The 20,790-nt window shown below is 45.3% G+C and overlaps 1 protein-coding gene and 1 pseudogene across 1 annotated transcript in view; both read left to right on the top strand.

Annotated features, from left to right (window-relative positions):
* The window catches only part of LOC126544074 (ryanodine receptor-like), a 318,567-nt gene that overhangs the window by 34,080 nt on the left and 263,697 nt on the right, over window positions 1–20,790 (top strand). The gene's annotated exons all lie outside the window — the stretch shown is intronic.
* Window positions 132–20,790, top strand: part of LOC129380685 (ryanodine receptor-like) — a 35,336-nt pseudogene continuing 14,677 nt past the window's right edge.

Here is a 20,790-nt window from a genome sequence, read left to right as displayed (position 1 = left end):
TGGCCCTGTTTCAATCACTCGTCTCCTTCTGCATGTTCATCGCTTACTACCACCTCAAGGTGTGTGGACACTTCTGTAATCTTTCCAGCAAGTGCAGTCAACTTCCGTTCATTTGGCCCTGATGGGACCAATGAAATTGATTGAATTGAGTGAAGAGTGATGAAAGCATAACCACCTTGACATGCGGATTCCGCTAGCCATCTTTAAGCAAGAAAAAGAAGTTTCCCGTGCGATGGAATTTGACGGCCTGTATATCACCGTAGAACCTGCGGAGGACGACGTACGCGCGCGTTGGGACAAGCTTGTGATAAGCACCAAGTGAGCAGCATCTTACTGCCTCTCATGCCTTCTCCCCATTTTTCAAGTTTTATTCAGGTAGACGGGGGAAGTGCTTATAGAGCACAGGCATACTTTCCAACTCTCCCGAATTTTTTTGTAAAGTTTATAAATGTGTGCTTGTTCTAAGATTTTACGAATATTGTGTCAAGTCTTAAAAAATGAATTCTGTAAACATGTTGAAAGATGGGGCCAGTGGCAAGATTGTAAAGATAAATTCTTTCAAGAAAAAAAATATATATTGTGAATGGTACCTTTACTGCCTCTTTCTGGTCATGCAAGATGCCGTATATGCCAGAGCAGCACCTAGAGCGACTTTATTAACAGAATTTCCTGAAGCAGGCCAAGTCACCAACAGCAAAGATGCTCTGATTTAAAAACAATGTTTTGTTCGTCAGTCTATGCTATTCCAAGGCTGCCGATGCTTGCATGTTGTGTCTCAAAATAAATTATGCTTATTAAAGTGCAATGTTATTCCACAGAAATGTGTGTGCTCAGGGGAGGCTTTTAAATATGTATGCGATACCCTCGCACCCCCCCCCCCCCCCGCCCAGCCCATCTTGTCTTATCTGCAGGACTTTTGCGAAGTTTAATGTTCAGAGATTGGTAGGTATGCACAGGCATTCAGGCGTGGTCAGAAGAAAAAGATTGTGCAGAGACCATTGATGATGATTGCCAATGTAAGCAAATAGCACGAATGAATACACGAGCTAGCGAACAAAAATGTCCCAGAGCCAGCTATAGAGAGAGATAGGAGGGAGCAAGAGAGTGCAAGCGAACGTGTTCCTTTCTAAGTCTGTCCATCTACCACTGAACACCAGTGGTACGCTGTTGTTCAGGGCACCAGGGACAAAAATAGCCAAAGAGCCAAAAAAAAAGCTACTTAAAAATGCATTATTTCATGCCCCAGACAATAGATTGGCGTAGTAAAAACCTGATACTTGAAAATTATCCAAATGTTTCAATTATTAGATTAATCATTTGCCTCTATAGCATAAGTGGAAATGGGGCAGAAATTTTCGCAAGATGTAGCCCTGACAAAACATGAAAATTATACCTAAGGTCAGCACGACTGAGCCTTGACAATGTGGTACAGCTGCTACTAATTTCGAGAGACAGGAATGTAAATGTGACTGTTAATTGCTGGAGGCCGTTTATGACAGTCAAGTTCTACCGCATGCCTTCCCATCCATTGCTGTATTGTCTCCAGACACGCGTATACATAAAACGAGTTCACTCATCTGTTTTCTGTGTTATTGTCCCTCCTACAGCAGCATACGGTATGCATGTGTTTTATGCTGTTCAAAGTTATTTATAGCTTGTGCCATCTTTAAAGGCAGAAAATCATCATGAGCTCACACACCGTTTATTACTAATTTTTTCCTGTGAACTTCTGGGACAAGTTCGTCATGAAAAGCGAAGAATAATTGTCTTTCAAAAGGCACCCTATTTTGTAAGCGGTGAGCCACTCTCAACGCATGGAGTGACGTCAGTACCACATAAATTCATATATCTTGTATTTTTGGCTAAGTACAAGCGCAAAAAAAAATATATTTCACACCCAAAATAACTCTGACATTTGAAGATAAAGCCAATTTCTCTTCAAGAAGTTACTTTCCCGTAAGTGTTTATAAAATGTTTGCCTATATTAATAGACATTATTGCTTCTTACTCTCGATAATGCCGACAGATAGTACTACAACATTATAAGGCATTCTGTATGCTTTCTAACTGTGATGTTGAAAAAGTGGCAGTTAACTGCTTTGTGTGTTGCGGACGAACTACTTTTCCTCCGTGTCAATGCACTAGAGATGCCAAGGATGAATCACAGGCTTTGGTGAAAGCCACATAGCCTCGTGCAAGCCTCCAAGATATCACAAAGCCACTTTATAATGAGCATTGATCTCTTTCCCGACAGGTGCATCAGAAGTACTCTGAGACGTACGACCCCGAGGCCCTTAGCAATGTGCTTGGCAGGGACAAGAGTGGATCCATCTTTCAATAAAAGGACGAACGCAGCGGGCTGTTTTTTTTCTTTCTTCTTTATTAGAATATAAAACATACAGTCAAATATTTCTCAGCCCCCCAAAGCGATGATGCTTTTGAGCGGGACTGGGCAGTGCTCTGGCCCAAACCGCACAGTCTTGTGCTCTAAGAGCAGAGGAACAATAGGAAGTGAGAAAAATAAAATGTACAATAGCAAAATATAAATTTCTTGTATGCGCCACAAAGAGTAACCTGTAGTCCGCGAAAGCACCGATGCTTTTATGCGGACCACTGTGTATTTGCCTTCAACAAAGAACAACCCAAGGACACATTTTCGAACCCTCCTCCCTTCCATGCCCTCACCCTGTTCCTTCATCGCTCGTCTAATTTCTTGTATTTGTTCCTGCACGAGCCATAGTTTAAGCAAATACATATTGCTACGGGATTACAGCAGCAAAATAAATGTACAGCAAATCCCTCTATTTCATCATATACAGTTGTCAATGTGTTGGAAAAGTAGCAGTCATCAAACACTATTGGAAAGTAAAAAAAGAACAAAATACACATAAAAAGAACACAATACTCTAGTCTGTTTTATACAATTACTAGCGAAAGTTAATCAGAAAATTCCTGCCACATGTTTTGCTTCTGCTATTCCCAGTCACTTGTCAGAACCGTGTGACGCACAAAATCTTTTATTTTCCTGAATGACAATAGTTTGGGAACTTGTGTTTTATTGAAGTAGAACGGTACATTAAATGGTCGCGTTCTTTTACCGTAGTGCGTGAATGCTTTAGCCCAAATGAATGTTTCAGTCGCACAGATCACGGGTTTTGACGTTTATTGTTTTAAAGGATTCATCAAAATATTGCTTCGTAAGTATCACGGAGAGAAAAAGTTGTTTAACATCAAATATACTATGTTCTGCCATCAGATCACTGTGGTCGATGGAATTGCTGTTTGTTCCGTATGCAATATTGTTCGTTATTTTTTGTATTATTCTATTTTACACGTTTAGCCTATATGGCGAAGCAATTCCGTAGATCGTAATGCCATATCGTAATATGGTTTCCCCTAGAGCTTTATATGCGAGTTTTCTTAACCGAACATCACATACTGATCTGATTTTGTACATGACTGCACATACTGCTCGGAGTCTTTAACTACACATTGTATGTGATGGAGAAATGAGAAATATTCATCGAAAATAACACCAAGGTACTCTATTTTTGTGGTATACTGTATACTTTGGCAAGGACATCCAATGCAGTATTCACTATGCAAGTATAGTGGGCACTGGGCACGGCGGCATCACCGCGATGTGGGTCGCATCTAATCCCTTCCTGTATTTGGTACAGATCTTTGGCCTGCTGATCACTGCCAAAAACACGCGCGTGGAACCGGCGAACGTCGTAGCGGCGCATGAGCAGAATTTCCATCACCACGAAGCACCGGATAATCTACAAGCACCATCATGGGCAAGGCTACCGTCTCACCCAACGGAAACGTTACAGTGCTACCACGTGACCAGAGAGTGGATGACGATATGGACGGATTCCGCCATAAAAGGCTTTCCAGCGAACTTGCCTGGCACTGGGCACGGCGGCATCACCACGGTGTGGGTCGCATCTAATCCCTTCCTGTAATTGGTACAGGTAAGCAAAGGATACGGAAAGTGCTTTCGTTCTGACGATCCATTTTTGGTGGTGTTGCCGTGCCCACGGTTATTCGGCTCCGGAATATGTTGCGCATTGTTCGATACTGCTTCATGTGTTCGATGGTTACTACTGCTTTGTGGCGACATCGAAACTAACCCCGGCCCTGACCTCGCACAAATAGCAAAACAACTTAGTGAGATTGCAATGGACATTAGGGAAATAAAAGAAAAACGCCTTACTGATATTGACAAAAAATTAGATACCTTGGCCAGTCTTGAAATTAAGGTTACGTCGTGCCAGGAGCAAATTGCTTACCTTGAAGCAAGAATTGATGACCTGGAGAACCGAAGCAGAAGGTCTAATATCATTGTTTACGGACTACCTGAAGCTGAAGAAGAGAAAACCGAATCGCTAGAGGGTGCTGTGAACAATGAGATAATAAAAGGTATTCTTGAGCTAGAACCAGTGGCTATAGAACGTATTCATAGGTTGGGACGGCCATCGCCTGGCAAGGTTAGGCCTGTTATTCTCAAGCTCCTAGATTCAAGAGACCAAATTACAATTCTAAAGCAGGGAAGCAAACTGAAAGGCACGAATTACTCTATTGGCGAGGATTTTTCGGTAAGAGTGCGGGAAATCAGAAGAAAGCTATGGCAAAGCTGCAAAATGAATCGAGGGAACGGTGAGAAAGCCTCGCTGGTATACGATAAGTCATATATCAATAAAAAGGCATACGTTTGGGACGAAAACAAAATTGATAAAGTACCTGTTCAAAAAAACGGAAGCAAAAAACGACGCATGGCGGCAAGCGAAACCCGACGGCCAAATGCTCGAAGCCAAGCGCCATTGCCGCAGACATAACTGAGCAATGCGACCAGATCCCTCGTCTGGAAAGCACATCCAAAGTAAATATCGCTAGGTCCTCCAAAAAAGCCGGAGATGTAACCAAACGGAAAGAACTGAGGCTACTTAACATAAATGCGCGCAGTGTGACTAATAAAATAGATAAGTTAGAAACCATACTTATGCAGCATGATCCTCACATCGCGGTGATAACAGAGACGTGGCTGAGAAAGAAAACTAGTGACGATGAAATCTTTCCCTCATGTTACAACGTATATCGAAAAGATAGAACTACTAGAGGTGGGGGAGTAGCTATCCTTGTTAAACCCGTAGTAGAAGCTACGATTACAACTGATGTTGGCATTTCTGAATGCTTGTGCGTACAGTTATCCTGTTGGGGACATAGCTTCATCTAATATGCATGTTACAGGTCGCCGGACGCGTGCCCGGAGTATTTAACTGTGCTCAAAGAACATATGTCACAGTATCATAATAAAAAAATTTTCGTGGTCGGTGACCTTAATTTGCCAAGTGTGGACTGGGAGGGACTGTCCTGTTCCCAGGCCAGTAAAAACGCTAACATCATTTTTGATATCATGCTCGCTCACGACCTAACTCAAATAATCAAACAACCCACACGCGTAAAAGGACATGCAAGCTCGGTTCTAGATTTGGTATTTGTAAATAGGGCTTTTTCAGAACATACCATTCTAGTGGAACAAGGGCTGTCCGATCATGAACTTTTTCAGAACATACCATTCTAGTGGAACAAGGGCTGTCCGATCATGAACTTGTAAGCGTGTCAATTCCTCTTCTTAAATACAGTAGCTACCAAAAATCTCCCATTCGGTATTTTAAGGACTATTGAGCTGACGATGCTCGTGTGCTTGAACACATGGAAACCGTACTTGCTGACTTTGATGACGGCGCCCCAAACACGGGCGCTCTTTGGGACAAATTTGTTGAGACGTGTTATTATTGTATGAGCAACTTTATACCCAGCAAACGCAAACAAACACATAGGCGTACACCCTGGATGACTCGTGAAATCATTAAATTAAAGAGAAAAGTTAAACGGCTAAGAAAGCAGCATGCGCAGTGCAGTGTTATCGGCGATCACCAAAGAATCCTTGCACAAGCGATGCATCACGCCAAGGATTACTACTTTAAAACTGTAATGCCCAATTTTATAAAGAATGATCCTTCCAAGTTCTGGAATTATCTTAGTGAAGCCAAGAAAGCAGTTTCAAAGATATCAGTTGACGGTAGCATAGCCACAAATTATGAAGATATAGCAAATCATTTTAATGCCTATTTTCATAGCGTGTTTTCAGTATCCGGACCATGTACGCTTACCGCGATGTCCTTTCAACCATACGAAGTCAATTTTATTTGATATCCTGGTTTGGTTTCTATGCTTTTAAACTTAAATACGAGAAAATGTTGCGGTCCTGACGATCTTAAAAATGTGTTTCTTCGACGATATGCCGAATGCGTTGCCAAGTTACCAAGTTCCTTTTTTATTATTTTTAATAGTTCCTTGTCAACAGCAACCTTGCCGCGTGACTGGAGGACGGCCCGAGTAATTCCTATCTTCAAGAAAGGCGACAGATTATTACTATCTAACTACAGACCGATATCTTTAACTTCCTCATGTTGTAAACTTATAGAACATATTATAGCCACTCAAATTACAGAATTCCTTGACAAACACTCCATATTAACAAGTTTTCAGCACGGTTTTAAAAAGAAGTATTCGACAGTGACGCAACTCGTCACTGTTACGCATGAGTTTGCCAAAGGTCTTGATAATAATATTAAGATAGACACAATTTTTTTAGATTTCTGTAAGGCTTTGATAAAGTTCCTCATGACAAACTAATCTATAAACTAAACAACATTGGTCTTCCGCAAGTGTTGGTCGCTTGGGTGGCTGAATATTTGAGAAATCGGGTGCAGTTTGTCACAGTCGAGGATCAAAATTCGCGCCTTCTACCAGTCACGTCGGGTGTGCCCCAGGGCAGTGTGCTAGGGCCGTTGCTATTTTTGTGCTATATAAATGATATCGTAGATATAATTGATCCAACGGTTCAAATTCGATTGTTCACAGATGTCTGTATATTATTCCGTGAAGTTTGCAGCATACATGATCAAAAAGAACTAAACAAAAATCTAGATTACGTATACCAATGGTGCAACCAGTGGGGCATGGTCATAAATGCAAAAAAAAAACAGTTTCCATTTCTATAACTAAAAGAAAATCCCCTTTTCAGTACGCTTACTCCCTAGGTTCAGCTACAGTTAATCATGTCGATAACTACAAATATTTAGGTGTAACGTTCACTGCTAACCTCTCCTGGAATTCACACGTTGATAACATTTGTTCATCTGCTTTCAGAAAGTTGTGTTTCCTAAGACACAAGCTTCGTAATTCACCACCAAATGTAAAACTTCTATGCTATCACTCATACATCAGACCAAAGCTAGAATATGCAAGCATAGTATGGGTCCCCTACACAAAACATAGCATTGATAAACTCGAAAGAATTCAAAGAAAGGCTGTTCGATTTATCTTTTCTAAATTTCGTCGTGTGGACTCTCCGTCGGAACTAACGACAGCCAATAACATACCCCCCCCCCCCCCCCTTCAGTACAGAAGAAGGCAATTTCGCTTGGGCTTCCTGAATTCTCTCCTTAACCAGCAATTCGCTATTGATCCTTCCTTGTATTTATCCCCCCTATCCACGAGACATACACGACATCAACAACCAAGATTTTTAACGCCATATTTCGCAAAAACAAATGCTTATAAATTTTCCTTTTCCCCGCACACAGTGTCTCAATGGAATTCTCTACCAGAGCGCGATCGTCTTGCCATCGTGTAGCATTGTATACATTTAGTCATTGTGTTCCTTTTTGCTATTTATTTGTATCTGGATGCTAAACATAATGTATGTGCACCCGTATACTCAATGTGATTTGTTAAAAATGCCCGTCCTGCTTCGACCACGTTATGTGGTCTGCAGTAAGTATAAATAAATAAATAAATAAATAATAGATGTGCAGTTAGCTGCACTTTTTTGTGCGGGCTGTGAAAGCAGATTAACTGTGTTTTTGCTTTGTTCACAAATATGCAGTTCTCAAACCATGCCATTATTATGTATATATCGTCCTGTAACAAACTAACACATTCATTAACATTTTCATGGGGTAATAATAAAGCAGTATCATCCGCATATTGGCATAACCTTGAGTTTAGCGCTAGATGGGCTAAATCGTTCACATACAAATTAAAGAGTAGTGGCCCTAGTACGGATTCTTGTTGGACTCCATGCTTTATGTCCATGCTTTATGTCCATGCTCCATGCTTTATTCGAACGACCTGATAACGATTCTTGAAGTAGTCTTTAAAAACCTCTATGAAAGGCTCGCGGAATCCTAGGTGAGCTAACTTATCAAGGAGTATTTCTTGATCTAACATGTCGAAAGCTGTCTTCAGATCTTAAAAAGCCCAATTACTATCTTATTTTTATCTATTTCACTGTTGACTACGTCTGCAAAGTCCTCTAGTAGTGTGATTGTGATTGTGTGAATTAGACAACACATGAAACTTTTCGCAAAAGGAAACCATGTTCTTGTGCATAAGCTTATCTAGAACACAGGGCAATGTCCGCAATATTGCTATAGATCTGTAGTTTTCGCACTGTTGACTTTTGCCGTTTTTATAGGTTGACCTAATCAAAGCTATTTTCATTGCGTTGGGAATCTGACCCGTCCTAACAACTTCAGAGTAAATATATAGAAGCACACTCTTCAAAAAAGCAGGGTTCAAAATTTCTCACGAAATCTAACCCCATCATATCCTCGCATTCTAGTAATGGAAAATGACCTTATTACATCCCAAACATCGAAAACAGTTACCTCACTCAAATATGCAGAGTTGACGTTTGATTTGATTGGTATGTCACCTGTACCCCTAGGGGAATTTTCCTTAAGTTTCTGAATAGTATTAGCAAACAGGTTATTAAATTCGTTTGCTATTTCATCCATTTGTCTTCTGGGGAAATTATTTATTATGGTTTCGCCTATGTTGCGTTTCATTTCTCTGCCTGTTCTCCTTGTAATTCTTGACTGAGTCAAAGCTTTGAATTTTACCACATCTTGTCTTTCTGGTTGTCCTTCTCTAGACTACTGTATTATTGCGCATATAAGCTGTACCAGTAATCCTAAGTTTACCGGTAAAGTCAGGGCTCAGATTACATATGAATTTCTCCTTGAGGTGCAGCTTCATGGCAGTGCGTGTTGCACTTATAGTGTGGCTTCACGGCAGTATAGTTTGCACTGCCATGAAGCTACATTTAGAGGCAAACTTTTCCGCCTTTTAAAGCTTCATTATCTCCTAGGGAACCCAGCACTCTCCCCATTCCCATGTGGTGACGCTTTCTTTGACTCTTTTTTGTGGTCTCCCAATCTCATCGGGCCACCATTTTGCATTTCTGCTGGGTTAGGAATTAGCGAATAGCGCACATGGCGCCAGCGAACCTGAACTCGAATCACGATGAGCTCCACTTGACAGAAGTCCTTTACAACACTGCGGAAGGTTGTAGATATTGAGCAACACTAAAGAGGTGGAGAATGGAGCCACTGCCGAAAATACATGGACGAGTTGTGCATCCATGAATGGAGACGGCTTTTACAAAGATTTGAGCATTGTTGTACGCAGATAGTTCAGCAGGTTATACTTTCAATTTTTTTTTGTGTATGTAATTGTAGGTGTGGGCTAAATGCAGAGACAGGTTGTACAGTGAAAAATATAGCAAATTGAGTGAGCTCAACATTTCCAGATGCAAAAAAAAGCTTGGAACATTGCTACAGAGTGTAGATGGACACTGGTTAGGAAACAAATGTTGTTTAATTGCATGTCAATAAGTGTGTGATAGGGTGATGCAGATGGAGGAAGGAAAGAACCAGGTGGGAGCACTACGTAACAAAATTAAAGAAATGTCAGCACACGATGTGATCACGTCACAGTAAGGTTTAGCGTCTTCCAGCAGTGCACTCAGCAAATGCTCTTCCGAAAAAAGGACGTCAGGTGCAACAGCCCCACTTGCATGTTGTAACGAAAATGGTAAACCTATGCGTTGCAACACACTAAGGGTGTTGCAACACATAGCTGTTCCGAAGTTGTTCAAGCATATAGGGAGAAAATGTGCACATAGGGGTTGGGAAAGCTCTCAACAAGTGCGGGTAGAATTGAACCTACCAGGAACCAAGCCCACTTGACCAAGTCTGCCGAGCGTGGTCACATGTTTGGTGACTCCCTGACAGAAAATGTAAAGGGAATAGCTTCACAGCAAGTTGTCTTGAAAAGGCTGGCTGCATGATGTAATGCTCCTTCCTAGTTTTCCCCTTCATTTGTGGTGATGTGAACCCTAACGGCTACACTCATGGTGCTTCCTCACAAGCCTTAATGGCCACAGCAGCACGATTTGCTCACAATTGTGCCACATTGGTTATTGGTGCAGAATCCAATTTGAGCAATAGCACTCTTGTTATGTCAACAAATCAGAGTGAGTGTCTTCAGTCATGCTGTGCATCTTACGTGCGTTCATTGTTTTCTCACTCCCTTCCTCTTTTTCAACCATGCAATACTTTCTCTAGCAAAGGGTAGCTGAGTGAATGCCTGTATTGTTGACCTCCTACTCCCTCGTTATTTTTGTCAGTTACCGAAATTCCAAATTCGATCAATCTTAGATAGCTTGTGTAGTTCTTTGTCTGTTATTATTATAGAATTTACGTCCACAAAAGCTTACTACACCTCTGCAAATTTTCAGTACTTCATGCTGATCATGTTACTTGTGTGAGACATGTGACAGCATGTTGAAGGCCTGTCACATAGACTAGTTATTCTTTGCTTGCTGTTGATGTAGGTTGGCTTTGGCGTGATCATAGCGGTCTTTCCCCGATGTCCTTTGGCAAGTCTAACATTTCTCTAGCTGCAAACACTTTGCTTCAGCGTGGAGTTCCATCCTTCAGATGTTTGATTTTGTATGAGTAAATGATAATTATTCCTTCACTTGTTTTTTAAAAACTGCGTGCTTGTCGCATGCACAGTTTATAGCTGTGAGACCTGCACGAATACCCATATCAATTGGTGTTGCCAGATGTTGTGTACACGAATTGTGTCCGATAAAACTGTGCTAGGTGAACCAGGAAAGCGGCTCAGCAAATATGTGAAACTTCTTTCTGCTATGATTAAAAATGTATTCGATCACATATTTTAACATTTCAGGGTAATGTATATGTTTGGCGTTCAACTACACTTTACGTATAGAGTTTACGGAAATTATTTGTTTCAGCCTCTCGATTTCGCGCATGCAGGAGCCTGTGTGAAAATTTTGAGGAGTTACTACAATGCGGTCTAGCCTACATGGGAGCTTGTGAGATATTGTATAATTTAAAACACCTCAAATGCCCCAATGAATTGGGTTTCACATATGGCGTAGGCAGGTTGCAAAAATATTCATAGATGTGAAGGTAATCAACACAACATACACCCACAAAAACAAAAGTTGGCAATATTAAGTGCAGGTGCAAATAAGTACAATTAAGTGCGACATTCCAATCCGGACAGGCCGACATTGCAATATGAACCTCGCAACGTTTAACGCTAGAACGTTATCTAGTGAGGCGAATCTAGCAGTGCTATTGGAGGAATTAGAGGGTAGTAAATGGGATACAATAGGGCTCAGTACAGTTAGGAGGACAAAAGAACCATATACAGTGCTAAAATGCGGGCATGTCCTGTGCTACCGGGGCTTAGCGGAGAGATGAGAACTAGGAGTGGGATTCCTGATTAATGAGAATTAGCTGGTAACATACAGGAATTCTATAGCATTACCGAGAGGGTGGTAGCTCTTGTTGTGAAACTTATTAAGAGGGACAAAATGAATGCTGTACAGATCCACGCCCCTACATCCAGTCATGATGACCACGAAGTCGAAAGCTTCTATGAAGACGTGGAATCGGCGATGGGTAGAGTGACAACAAACTACACTATACTGATGGGCGACTTCAACGCCAATGTAGGCAAGAAGCAGGCTGGAGACAAGGCAGTGGGGGAATATGGCATTGGCTCTACGAAGAGCAGGGGAGAGTTATTAGTAGAATTTGCGGGACAAAATAATATGCGGATAATGAATACCTTCTTCCGCAAGCGGGATAGCCGACAGTGGACATGGAGGAGCCCGAATGGTGAGACTAGAAATGAAATCGACTTCATACTCTGCGCTAACCCTCGCATCATAGACGATGTGGACGTGCTCGGCAAGGTGCGCTGCAGTGACCATATGATGGTAAGAACTAGAATTAGCCTAAGCTAGAGGAGGGAACGGAAGAAACTGGTACATAAGAAGCCAATCATTGAGTTAGCGGTAAGAGGAAAAACAGAGGAATTCCAGATCAATCTACAGAACAGGTATTTGGCTTCAATTTAGGAAGACGACCTTAGTGTTGAAGCAATGAACGACAATCTTGTGGGCATCATTAAGGAGTGTGAAATAGAAGTCGGTGGTAACTCCGTTAGACAGGATAACAGTAAGCTATCGCAGGAGACGAAAGATCTGATCAAGAAACGTCAATGTATGAAAGCCTCTAACCCTACAGCTAGAATACAACTGGCAGAACTTTCGAAGTTAATCAAGTGTAAGACAGCTGACATAAGGAAGTGTAATTTGGATAGAATTGAACATGCTCTCAGGAACGGAGGAAAGCTAAAACCAGTAAAGAAGAAACTAGGAATTGGCAAGAATCAGATGTATGCGTTAAGAGACAAAGGTCGCAATACCGTTACTAATATGGATGAGATAGTTCAAGTGGCTGAGGAGTTCTATAGAGATTTATACAGTACCAGTGACAGCCATGATGATAATGGAAGAGAGAATAGTCTAAAAGAATTCGAAATCCCACAGGTAACGCCGGACGAAGTAAAGAAAGCCTTTGGAGCTATCTAAAGGAAAAGACAGCTGGGGAGGATAAGGTAACAGCAGATTTGTTGAAGGATGGTGGGCAAATTGTTCTAGAGAAACTGGCCACCATGTATACGCAATGCCTCATGATCTCGAGCGTACCAGAATCTTGGAAGAACGCTAACATAATCCTAATCCATAAGAAAGGGGACGCCAAAGACTTGAAAAATTATAGACCGATCAGCTTACTGTCAGTTTCCTACAAACTATTTACTAAAGTAATCGCAAATAGAATCAGGAACACCTTTGACTTCTGTCAAACAAAGGACCAGGCAGGATTCCGTAAAGGCTACTCAACAATAGACCATATTCACACTATCAATAAGGTAATAGACAAATGTGCGGAATATAGCCAACGCTTATATATAGTTTTCATTGATTAGGAGAAAGCGTTTGATTCTGTCGAAACCTCAGCAGTCATGGAGGCATTACGGAATCAGGGTGTAGACGAGCCGTATGTAAAGATACTAAGAAAGATAATGTAAAGATATGTAAGAAATGCGTCAGGCAGGGAGATACGATCTCTCCAATGCTATTCACAGCGTGTTTACAGGAGGTGTTCAGAGACCTGGATTGGGAAGAATTGGGAATAAAAATTTATGGAGAATACCTTTGTAACTTGCGATTCGATGATGATATTGCCTTGCTTAGTAACACAGGGGCCCTATTGCAATGCATGCTCACTGACCTGGAGAGGCAAAGCAGAAGAGTGGGTCTAAAAATTAATCTGCAGAAAACTAAGGTAATGTTTAACAGTCTCGGACGAGAACAACAATTTACAATAGGTACCGAGGCACTGGAAGTGGTAAGGGAATACATATACTTAGGGCCGGTAGTGACGGCGGATCCGGATCATGAGACGGAAATAGTCGGAAGAATAAGATTGGGCTGGGGTGCGTTTGGCAGGCATTCTCAGATCATGAACAGTAGGTTGCGATTATCCCTGCAGAGAAAAGTGTATAATAGCTGCGTTTTACCAGTACTCACCTACGGGGCAGAAATCTGGAAGCTTACGAAAAGGGTTCTACCTAATTTGAGGACGACGCAACGAGCTATGGAAAGAATAATGATGGGTGTAAGGTTAACGGATAAGAAAAGAGCAGACTGGGTGAGGGAACAAACGCGAGTGAATGACATCTTAGTTGAAATGAAGAAAAAGAAATGGGCATGGGCAGGATATGTAATGAGGAGGTAAGATAACCGATGGCCATTAAGGGGCACGGACTGGATTCCAAGGAAAGGGAAGCATTGCAGGGGGCGGCAGAAAGTTAGGTGGGCGGATGAGATTAAGAAGTTTGCAGGGACGACATGGCCACAATTAGTACATGACCGGGGTTGTTGGAGAAATATGGGAGAGGCTTATGCCCTGCAGTGGGCGCAACAAGGCTGATGATGATGATGATGATGATGATGATGATAATGAACCGTCGTAAAGCTTATAGACAACTACTCAACAAATCTAAGTAATAATAATAAAAAATAGGTTAGTACAATAGACTTGCGTTAATTCGACTCTTGTTAATTAGATATTTTTGGTTGTATTTGGGAGGAAGCAGAAGACCACACAGGGCAGACGTGCTTCGTATCGGCTCCGCTACTTTCCTATGTTCTTGGCGGATTACCGAGCTTCTCGTGGAAATTCTTCTTGCCAGCCATAGGCGGGAGCTTCAGGACTCCCTCAACATCATGTTCTGCCAGGTGGGCCCATATTCTGGCCGATAGCCAGCGCCTGTTGTCCGCCACGCAGGCGGGGTAAGCTAAGCCTAGCATCTCCACGCACGCAACCATTGCCCGGCGGCCACGGCAGCGGGGTGTGCCAAGCCTAACTTCTCGCCGGAGCTCAATGGGGCTCCCAGTCACCGACGGCAACGGGCGAGGCCTTCCCCGGCGTTAAATGGAAGTTGTCCACGTAGAAGGAACAGAGATCAGGCCGGAATATTTCTGTGAGGGAGCGGGGTGGTGCGATCTCAAGAGGAAGAAACAGGCCGACGGTGTGACCGAGTCGGTGCATAACCAGGAAGTGCACATGCAGCGACAGACGGTAGGCACGTCGAATGCGGGAATCACCAAAGCGCAGTACAAAAGGAATTACACCCGACAAGTGCATCAGATTGCCATGGCAAGCCGAATGCCAGAGTCACCGCCAGACGATTACAATATCGTCGTGCGTGCCCGAGGCGGTTTCAACGTGCGCGATTATGGGACGGATCGCATTTACTGCTGCCTACGTAACGCGGCGGCTGTAGGCAGAGAAGCGGCCGGGGAAGATAGCATCTGCCTCAACGTGAAACAGAACGTTGTGGTGCTCAGCACGCCGTCTGAAGACAGAGCTAAACGTTATGGAGCTATTAGCAGGCTTTGCATCGTGGAACGAGAGTTCGCGGCGAACGCCTATCAAGCCGCCCCGGAGAACACTTCCAAGGGCCTGATCAGGAACATTACAAAGACCGCGAGCCCGGCAGACGTCATCGCTAATCTAGTGACGCAGCTAAACCCCAGTGTGCTGCGCGCCAAGCGCATGGGCAACACAGACAACATAATCGTTTGTTCGACGGATTCCACGTACCGAGATACGTATAATACGGAGCTATGCTCGTCAGATGCTCCCTCTACAGGAAGCAAATTGACGTATGCTACGAGTGCGGGAGGATGGGAAACCGCGCCGACATGTGCTCCAACCCCAACGACAAGATTTGCCGTGAATGCGGACGCAACAATCCGTTGCCTGACCATCGATGCAAGCCGCGTTTTCGACTGTGCGGCAAGGGACACTTCACGGCAGACCGCAGGTGCAAGGCGCGATACAAGACCCCGTACATAGTCAAGCGCCGCCAACTAGAACGAAAAAGACAAGAAGAGGAAGAAGCGTCCGCAGAGTACGGCAGCTGTTACAACAGCAGCAGCGACTGTAATGGCAAGAGATGCTACTACCTGAATTACCAAGAGATAGACCGTCATTTAGTCACCGACAGCCGAAGAGGACGCTCGGCTAGCTGCGGCGGGAAGGGCGGCGTGGGAAAATCCCGATCCCGATCCCGCTCTCGCAACCGGCCACAGCGGCCGAGAACACGTCGAAGGTGTGTGGTGGTGCCGTTCCGGGCATCGCAGCTGTCGGCCACATGAATCAACAAAGTCAGCAGCAGCAGCCGTGGCAGCAGCAACAAAGTCACAGGAGCACTGGGCAACAGGTGAGCTGGGCGGCTGTCGCCGCTTCTCCCGGCGGCGGAGGCGCTCCGGTGGGCCGCCCTGGCGGACCCGCCGTCGGAGGCGGCGGTGGGACAGAGCTCGAGCGAGCGATATAGCGAATACTGCGACAACGCCTAGAACCGTTAGAATCGATCATTGCCGAGCTTAAACGCGAAAATGCGCTCCTTAGAGAGGAAATTTTCAAATTGAAAGGCGAGGCTCCACAACCGCAGCAACCACAGCAACGTCACACGACGATGCCGCCGTCCTCGATGCCTCAATCACCGACTGCATCTCGGCCTGAGCCGGCCGGGTTGGACACGGATGACGAGGGTAGCTCGGTGGAGACGGCGGATGAACGAGATAATCGTCCATTTACCGCGAAAAGGATCGCACTAGATCCCGCAAGACCCGACACGAAACAGCGATGTGGCCGTTACGAGAAATTAGAGAAACGAGTAGACAGCATCGAGAAGAGCCTCGAGGAACGTTTTGCAAAACAGACGGCACATAGGAACGAAATGTTTAATAACGCGGTAGCTAAGCTCTCTGAGCAAATAACACAAATGCTCCCCGCGCACCTGGCGCGCATAGACGACATAGAAGCGAGGCTGCCGCCAACTGCGGGTAGACCAATAAGAACGATGAGCAAGCCGTGCTCTAGATAGCAACAGCACAGTCAGCCGCAGCAAAACACGCTCACATACGTAGAGACGCAACCGCAGCAGCAACCAAGTCGCCTCGACGGCGACGGGTTAAATTTAGCACAGGCATCATCATGGCTACACACGCAACGAACAGCACTAAGACTGGGAAACAACAGCAATACACCATCTGGCAGTGGAACTGCCGCTGCTACAGGACGAAGCGCGCTAATTTCCAGCAATTCATACGTAGCCGCGAGACGAAACCGGACGTTATCTTTTTTACAGGAGACAAACCATCCGGTCACACTAGCTTGCTACAAAGCCATAGATGCGACCGCGACGGACAACAGACAAAGAGAGAAACGGTCTACACCCCGCATGGCAGATGGCGCGGGGCCGGGGGCGGTGGTAGCGCGCCGGCCGTCGCCCCCGCCCCGCCCGTTACCGGTCGCCGCCGTGCTCGTTCGGCGTAACGTCACTGAAGCGCAGCGCGCACTTCCTTCCGTAACGATACCTCACGTATTCGTAGAATTAATTCCTAAGGAAGTAGGTAAAGGCAAGGCGCAGAAGACCAGGACTTAGGAAGAAGAACACAAACGACAAGACGGGCGCCGCTCACAACTAAGTTTATTTTCGCAACAAGCCTGCCTTATGTAGGTCATTCACGCCGAGTCACGCACAAACCTTTAGAAGGAAAAATAACACAGCAATCTATCGACCATTCAGGAATGTTATCTGCGCAGCTATCGACAGAGCAAACAAGAACCACACGTGGATCAGCACAGGAGCCAACTGATTTAGTACAGCCTTTTTCACCGCCAACGGGGACAAAAAACCAGACATAAAAAGTACCGTCTACACTTCACTGCCAACCAATCTAAGCACAACATATGACACTTCAAACGCCTAAGACCCAGTCAGTGATAAAACCCGCACGACGATGGGAATAATGACCAACGAATAACATGGAAATAACATGAAAAATGCGTCTAAGAACAGTGTCTGCGTCAAAACTAAAATCTCTAATAGTCACTCACCTAAAATTTGATAGAACATGTAACCGCGCGAAAAATGAACCCCGCGACAAACAATGAAATGGACAGAAGTGATGATGAACGATAAAGGGCTAAGAACAGCGTCTGCGTCAAAAAACTACAAAAGCCTAAGAGCCACTAGAAAATCGTCAGCAAAATAAAACTAGTTAAATAAAAGGATGACAGACGGTAAAACAAATGAAATCACTCTAACAAGAGGCCTAAATGAAACTTTCTAAAAAAGTCGTCTCCTTGTCACTAAGCATAATGGACGGCCAGCTGACGCATGCGTTCCCCTCTTTTTTGATGAAAAAGGCTTCCACGATTTCCCGCTCATACCTGTCTTTTCCATAGTTCAAAAATTTGGTTTTGTCAAACTGAGGCCAGCAATTAGAGCAGTCTCTGCAATGCTCTGCAAGGAAACTCCCTTCCTTGTTGCGCAGATTACGACAATGTTCCATTGCCCGCTCATTGAAACATCGACCTGTTTGTCCGATATAGCTGCGCCCACAGCTTAGGGGTATTCGGTAGACTACACGTGTCCTGCATTCAGTGAACTTGTTCTGATGCTGGATTGAACAAGCCGGGCGTTTCTCTCCGTTCATGGCACAAAGCTTAGACAGCTTGAAAGGCGCCGAGAAAACAACCTGAACGTTATGCCTACTTGCCACTTTCTTAATGTTGTGCGATACCTTATGAATGTACGGAATTACCGCAACAGCACTGCGTGAAACTGGCTCCCTGATAAGAGGCGGGTGCTTTAGTTTTTGGAGCATCGTTTCGCAGACAGCTGAAATCAGACATGGCGGGAAGCCTGCCTGTTGTAGTCGTTGCACTTGAGTGCTAAAGCTACTTGACACTCAATGGATGCAAGACTTAGTTAAAGCCGCTTGCAGAGAATTTGTAGCAATTACACGCTTTACAATCTTGGAATGGGCGCTCTCAAACGGAAGCAGGCCTTTTAAAGAACGCGGATTGTACATCCAACAAAGGCCTTCCTTTGGAAACACTAGCCTGATATCCAAGAACTGGAGTTGACCGCAGCTCGGAACTTCCTTGGTAAACCTGAGAACCTGACTGTGGTTCGAGAAGATAGTCATGGTTCTCTCAACGGTAGAAACTAATTCGTGCTCAGGGACGCCCGTCTTGTCGTTTGTGTTCTTCTTCCTCGCCCGTCTTGTCCTTTGTGTTCTTCTTCCTCGCCCGTCTTGTCGTTTGTGTTCTTCCTAAGTCCTGGTCTTCTGCGCCTTGCCTTTACCTACTTCAAGCATGAACCAACTAGCCCAAGCAAGAGTTTTACTTAATTCCTAAGGGTGGCCGCGGACTCTTCGTCCTTAACGTGTACAGTAAACCCACGCTCCAGCACCGCTTCGGGGGCCTGCTCCGGGGCGCGAGCGCGGATTCCGGCGGCGAGCCTCTACTTGTTGCGGGTGTGAGAAGGTTTATTGGTGGCACCTAATGCGAAGGCACAGCGACCGGGAACGGCGAGGCAGCCCGAAGCACTGTCCAAACGGACGCCAGCAATCAACAGCGCGAGCGGAGACAAGCCGCGTGTTGGCGATGCGGCTGTGCCGCGAGGCGCGTCTTCTTCTTCACAATCTCCCCCCGGACAAAAAGAGCCATCCTGGCGCCTTAAGAATCGGGAGGTAGAGGGTCGTGGTAGGGCTTGAGACGCGAGACGTGGACAATATCACTTCCACGCCGGCGCAAGTCTTCAGGTGGTGACAGGGGCTCAATGAGAAAATTCACCGGGGACGTTTGTTCCAAGACTCGGTAAGGCCCTTCGAATTTTGGGACGAGTTTCGAGGAAAGCCCCGGCGTTTGGAAAGGGACCGACAACCACACAAGAACGCCTGGAGCGTAGGTGGTGTTTGGACGCGTGTCGATGCGGTTTTCTTTCTGGCGCTGCTGTTGCTCTGCCGTAAAGGAGCGCGCTAGCTGGCGGCATTCTGCGGCTTGTCGGGCGACGTCGGACACAGGTAGACACTCGGAGGTGTCAGGACGGTATGGAAGGAGCGTGTCGATGGTATGCGTGGGCTCGCGGCCATACAGGAGGAAGAAAGGTGAAAATCCCGTAGTGGCCTGGATTGCGGTGTTGTACGCGAACGTGATGAATGGAAGGATGCGGTCCCAGTTACCATGATCAGATGCCACGTACATAGAGAGCATATCACCAAGTGTGCGGTTAAATCGCTCTGTGAGCCCGTTAGTCTGTGGATGGTATGCCGTGCTTGTCCGATGAATAATGTGGCATTCCGAAAGCAAACTTTCGACGACTTCGGAGAGGAAGGCGCGACCTCGATCGCTGAGGAGTTCTCGAGGTGCGCCGTGTCGAAGCACGAAGCGATGTAGGATGAAAGAGGCTACATCCCGCGCTGTAGCACTTGGTAAAGCAGCAGTTTCGGCGTAGCGTGTCAAATGGTCAACAGCAACTACGATCCACCGATTGCCGTCTGGCGTCATAGGAAGCGGGCCGTATAGGTCGATGCCGACGCGATCGAAGGGTGCGGCAGGGCACGGGAGCGGCTGCAAGGCACCAGGCGGGCGTAAAGACGGCGATTTGCGGCGTTGACAGTCAAGACAGCACCGAACAAACTTGTGTACAAAATTGTACATGCCGCGCCAGTAGTAGCGGTGGCGAATTCGTTCGTACGTCTTGAAGACTCCGGCGTGGCCACACTGCGGATCGTTGTGGAAGGCGGCACATATTTGAGACCTTAAGCTGCGGGGTACCACCAGGAGCCACCGACGACCTTCAGGGGTGTAATTGCGTCGGTGCAGCAGCTGGTCGCGAATGGCAAAATGAACTGCTTGGCGTCGGAGGGTTCGGGATACAGGGATGGTCGATGATCCAGAAAGATAGTCGAAAAGAGAAGCGATCCACGGGTCACGACGTTGTGCGGTGACAAAGGAGTCCATGTCGAGAGATGACACGGAATGTGCGGAGGTTGTTCCGCAGGCCGAGTCTGGAGGTAAAGGTGAACGAGACAAGGCGTCTGCGTCGGAGTGTGTGTGTCCGCTGCGGTATACGACACGAATATCGTACTCCTGGATGCGTAGTGCCCAACGGGCT

This window comes from Dermacentor andersoni, chromosome 10, assembly GCF_023375885.2.
Source record: "Dermacentor andersoni chromosome 10, qqDerAnde1_hic_scaffold, whole genome shotgun sequence".
Classification (NCBI taxonomy): Eukaryota; Metazoa; Arthropoda; class Arachnida; order Ixodida; family Ixodidae; genus Dermacentor; species Dermacentor andersoni.
Note: the sequence above shows the minus strand (reverse complement) of the source record. Positions and strands in the feature narration are given on the sequence as shown.